Source organism: Pezoporus flaviventris, unplaced genomic scaffold (assembly GCF_033815535.1).
Source record: "Pezoporus flaviventris isolate CSIRO_AGI_PZ_B2104156 unplaced genomic scaffold, CSIRO_AGI_Pfla_v1 ptg000569l, whole genome shotgun sequence".
Taxonomy (NCBI): Eukaryota; Metazoa; Chordata; class Aves; order Psittaciformes; family Psittacidae; genus Pezoporus; species Pezoporus flaviventris.
This window is the reverse complement of record NW_026893116.1, coordinates 316,344-321,656: the sequence shown is the minus strand read 5'-3', so window position 1 is coordinate 321,656 and position 5,313 is coordinate 316,344.

The window sequence follows — 5,313 nt, the reverse complement described above, 5'->3', positions numbered from 1 at the left end:
GCTGGGGAAGGCAGGTAGCTGGTATAACATAGAGTCCGTGCAGCATTGGAAGCGTGAGGTTTTGGGGGAGAGATGTTCCTGCAGCACCATCCCCCCCACACCCCCCACCCCCCCCCAACCTCAGGATAGCGAGTTCCCTCCCTTTTGTGTTACCTCTCAGCACAAACTGTTCTGTTGCTCTTCGGTTTTCCTCCTTGGATCCACTTGCTGATGTCCTTCTTAGAGATAACGGGATTGTAAGGAAACATCTTTCATAGCCACATTAAAGAAGAGAAAGAGTCATGCAATTTGTTTGGGTTTTCTTTATTATCCCCACACACACACTCCCTAAATTGCACCCTCCCCATGCATGCAGATGAGGAGGTGACTCCTGTGTGGCTGCTCTTGGGGCAGGCCTCCCCTCCTCGAGACACACCGTTAACCTGGCTAAAAGCCCCAGTTTGTCCAAGCTCCTCCTGGCCCTAGCAACGGTAGCTTCTTGTTCCTTTTCTTGTGATGTCGATGGTCATTTGATTCAGAAGCCTTAAATTAGTGATGACTGACGTGCTGATCGAGTCCAAGCTCTGTGCCATCATTCCCTTCCCAAAGCAGCGTGGTCTACTAACCAGGCACGACACCCTCTAATTACAAAGGTTGGGGTTCCGTCTCTTTTTACCCTTTAACAGCAATTGGTATGTGGTGTGGCTTCACTGTGTTTCGGAAGGTCATCAGACTAATGTCAGACTGCTTCCCTCACCCAGTTTTGTGCTATTGTTTAAAAAGAAAACGAAGATTAAACCAGTTGGCGTTAATAAAACTGTCAATGTGAAACCCATGGCCTCATCCTGTGTTCTGTTTCGAGGGCGGTGCTGCTTTCAAAGGACCTCAGCTGCGGAGGGAGCAGCCCCAGGTCTTGTGTCCGTGGTGCCTTTAGCAGCTCCAAGGAAAGCCTTGTTCTCAGCCTTCTCTTCCTATACTCTCAGGGCTTAGGGCAGCTGGATGAGCACACAGACCCCAAGTGTAAGTAGATCTTTGTGTAATCCGAATCAAGAGTGGAGCTGAGCGCTTTAACCAGGGAAAGGAAAAGGGAAAAGAAATGTCAATAAGCAGATTTCTGTTAAATACCTAAGACTTGGAGGATCTGCAAGAAGGAATAGGATTGGGCACGTGCTGCTGATGCTAACTGCGATGAGCCAGAGCAGGGATCCGCACCAGGTCAGTTACTAGCGAGGTGCAGAGCTCTTAACCAGCATCATGTTGGTTCCTACCCCTAGGGCTGCTGAAAGAAGGCTGAAGCAGTAATCCCGTGCCTCCCCATCGCATCTGTTGACCCGTCTGTGGGTTTTCCCTGCTGTCAGCACTGCAGAGCCGCTGGGATTTCAGAGGGGTAAGCTGGTTTCTCTTCTGCTTCTTGCACAGGGACAAAATACCATGCAAAGCTGTGATTCCAGCGCGAGCAGTGATGTATGAAACGAGAAGGACGAGAGCTGCAAGCTGAAGTGAGCTTGTTTGGACTTTCAACAATGCAAATGACATGCAAGCAGTGGAAGGAGAGGGCCAGAAATAACAAGGTTGTGGTCAGTGAGCAAACTGAATGGTCTGCAGCAGACTGACCCGGCCTGGGCTCTTCTGCATGCAAAGAAAGTGGATTTGAATCCTTCATGGAAGGGATTTGGGATTTGGCCACTTAATGTGAAACCTTTTTCATCATAGACACTGGTTTGGGTTGGAAGGGACCTTAAAGCTCACCCAGCTCCAAGCCCTGCCACGGGCAGGGTCCCCTTCCACTGGAGCAGCTTGCTCCAAGCCCCTGTGTCCAACCTGGCCTTGAACACTGCCAGGGATGGGGCAGCCACAGCTTCTCTGGGCACCCTGTACCAGTGCCTCAGCACCCTCACAGGAAAGAGCTGCTTCCTTACCTCCAGTGTTTCCATACTTGTGTGCAGAATATGCTCCATGTTTTAAATGATAGAAAATCAGAGGGCAGCAAAGAAAGAAACTTGTGAACCTTTAAAAAAACAGCCCCAAAAAGAGCAAAACCCCAGCTTTGACTTCCCAAATCCTTCTTTAATGTGAACTGGTTTGTGTCTGTGCAGGGTCATGCGCTGCAGTGAGGTTCCTGTGATACCCACCATTGACTGTCCCTGTGATTAGCTGTTACATCGCTGTGTTTCAGAGACTTCACACCCATGTCCTGCTGTAAAGGTACCTTAAACACATACAAAAGACTTGCACGAGTGACAGTGCTCCATGATGGGCCATCGTAAAGGAGATTTGGCCACCAGGACCGTGGCTTGTGGCAGCTATAGGGCTGGTACCAACCTTTTCCACTACCAAGCAGGTCCTGGTTAGCAAAGGCATATGATGTGGAGCTCATCCTTCAGTGACGATGTCAACCTGAGCACTCTTCCACTCCCATGGAAGAAGGACCAAGCAGTAGCAACTGATCCCAGACCCAGGCTGAGTCCCATTTGGGCTCAATTTGCTGTGCTAAATTTGGGGTTTAAGGTTAAAGTGATTCAAGTTCCAGGGAAAATGTGTGGGGAAAATACACGGATGTGCCAAAACTCGGAGCCAAAGAGAGCTGTGCTCAGCTCGCATCATCTTCGCTGCGGTCATGGGGTGGACTCCTCCTTTACAGGTCCCCAAACCAGGAAGGAAAAGTGAGGTCATTTTAAGACTGAATGTGCTTGGAAATCACTCCCTCTAAGCAAGGAAGACCCAGGTGAGTATCTCTGCTCAGCCTTGCATGCTGGTGGGCTTCCAACCATTCCAGGTTAGGAACATCCCATCTTCTCCATCGCAGCACCTAGGTGAGACTCCCGGCTGCTCCTGCGAGCTGAGATGGAGCACACAGGAACTCACCCTGCTGCTGCAGCTCAGGCTTAGGGCCGTGCTGAGCACTAAGCAGCTCTGATGGGAGGTTTTGCTCCCGATGGAGGATGCACGCGTTGTCCTTGCAGGGCACGTGGTGGTTCGTGTCAGTGAGCTGCTGCTCGTGTTAACTTCTTAAACCTGGCATCAGCTGAACTCTGCATTTATGGTGCTTCCTTTGAGGTTTCCACTGAGCTCCAAGTGTTGGGTGGATATAAAGTCAAAGATCATTCCCATCCCTTGGAATTGAGGTAGGGTTTCCTGAAGGTAGATCAGCCCCATAGGCTCAGGAGGGGAACCTGCTGCTTAGTTCTTGTTCTAACCATGCAGAACTACGCCCAAGGACCCTGTCTCTGGCTCCAGCAGCTCTCTGCCAGTGGCTGTGGCTGGTTTATGAAGGCAGGAGATGATACAAGCCTCTGTAATGTGAATGCTGAGTATTCCATTTATGGCCATGAGGAGAAAACCAGCACATGGAGCTCACAGCTTCAGCCCCAGGGCTACCGGGGGGGGGGGGAAGCTGGCTCCAGAGCCTCACTCATCCTCATCTGACACTGGGGTTTGGGGCTTTCATTGCTACCAAGGGCAGATCTGCACAGAGCTCTTGAATCTTCCTCTCCTGGCTTTCCTATGGGAGCAGTCCCTATGGAAAGTCATCCTGGGGTTGTAATGGTCAGTGTTCTTCTGGGCTGCATCCTAGAGCCTCAGGAGTGGGGAGGGCAAGAGAGAAGCATCTTGGAGCTGCATCATAAGTGCAGCTGCGCGAGGCTCCCCTGCTCCCATCCTGTCCCTCTTTCCCTCTGCACAAGAGTGAGTTTCACCCTGTTTCCTCCCCAGTGCTGCTCAGTGAGTTGACTTTGATGTGTTAACAGAGAACTCTATTCCTTCAGGCTGAAAAATGTCATAAGGCGTCCATTCTGTTCCGTGAGTCAAGCTGTAAATAGTCATTGGTCTTAAAAAGAGGCAGTGATGTGAACTGTTGACAGCTCTGCCCATCCAGACTCTGCTGCTGTGTTACTGGGGAGCAGCATCCTCTGCTCTCCTCCTGCTAGCACCGTGGGCCATGGGTATCCCCATCTCAAAGCTTCACGGGCACTCATTCCAGAGGTTAGGCTCAGCTTTGGTTTTCCATATGGAATAGCTGAGACAGATGCAGGAAACGCTGTCTGCAACAGGATGAGAGCAGTAGGACAAACAGGATTCAAATCCCGACGTATGGACATCTTTCTCTGGGTGCCCTGTGCCAGCGCCTCAGCACCCTCACAGAGAAGAGCTTCTGCCTAAGAGCTCCTCTCAGTCTCCCCTCTGGCAGGTTAAAGCCGTTCCCCTTGGCCTGTCCCTACATCCCTTGTCCCAAGCCCCTCTCCAGGTTTCCTGCAGCCCCTTTAGGCACTGGAGCTGCTCTCAGGTCTCCCCTTCAGGAGCCTTCTCTTCTCCAGGCTGCCCCAGCCCAGCTCTCTCAGCCTGGCTCCAGAGCAGAGCTGCTCCAGCCCTCGCAGCATCCCCATGGCCTCCTCTGGCCTCGCTCCAGCACCTCCACATCCCTCTTGTGCTGGGCCCCCCACGCCTATGCAGAGCTGCCGCATTCACCCCGATCCCGTTTCTGGGGCGCAAAACATACCCAGGGGATGATTCATTACCGGGAGCAGCAGAGGCGGCAGGGCCGGGCCGCCAGGGCACCCTCCCTTCTCCCTGCGGCCTCGCTGCTCCTTTATTCCCCGGCCGCAGCCTGATCGCGTTACTAATTGCTCCCTCCCGGGGCCATACAGGGAACAGAGCCCTGCAGGTCACGGAGCCGCCGTTACCGGCCTTAAACTCTTTTAACGAGGGGGACCGGGCCGCACCGAGGCAACACGTGACCACTGGCTCCGGTCCGGCCCAGCACGTGACCGAGGGGGGGTAGGCGGGATTCCCCCCCCCTCCTTTCCCACCGCCCCGTTCACCGGTGCCCCCCCACGTGTCCGCCGCTCCCGTTCACCGCGCGCCACCGGGGGGCGCCCGCCTCGCCGCCACCCAATCACCGCGCTCGCCGCCGGAAGCCCCGCCCCCTGCCTTCCTTTCCCGCCCTTCTCTTCTCTTACCCCCCCCCCCCCCCCCCCCCCCCCCCCCCAAATGACCAATGGGCATCGCGCTCCCTGCCAGCCAATCAGCGCCGCGGCGCGGGGCGCGCGCGCCTGGTATCCCTCCGCCGCCCGTCCGGCCCCTGCTCGGTGTGTGCGTGCGCGCGCGCGCGGCCACCGCCGCACCTCCTCCTTCCCCCCCCCACAACCCCGGTTGTTCGCTGTCTCCCTCCGCCGCCCGCAGCAGCCCCGGAGCCGCCGCTGCCTCCGTTTCCCCCCCTTCCCCTTCCCCTTTTCCCCCCCGCCCGGAGGGGACCACCCGCCTCGGCACAGGCCCCGTCTGACCCTAAACCCCCCCCCCCCTCCCCTTCCCCTCCCTTCCGCCCCGCTTTCCCCCCCC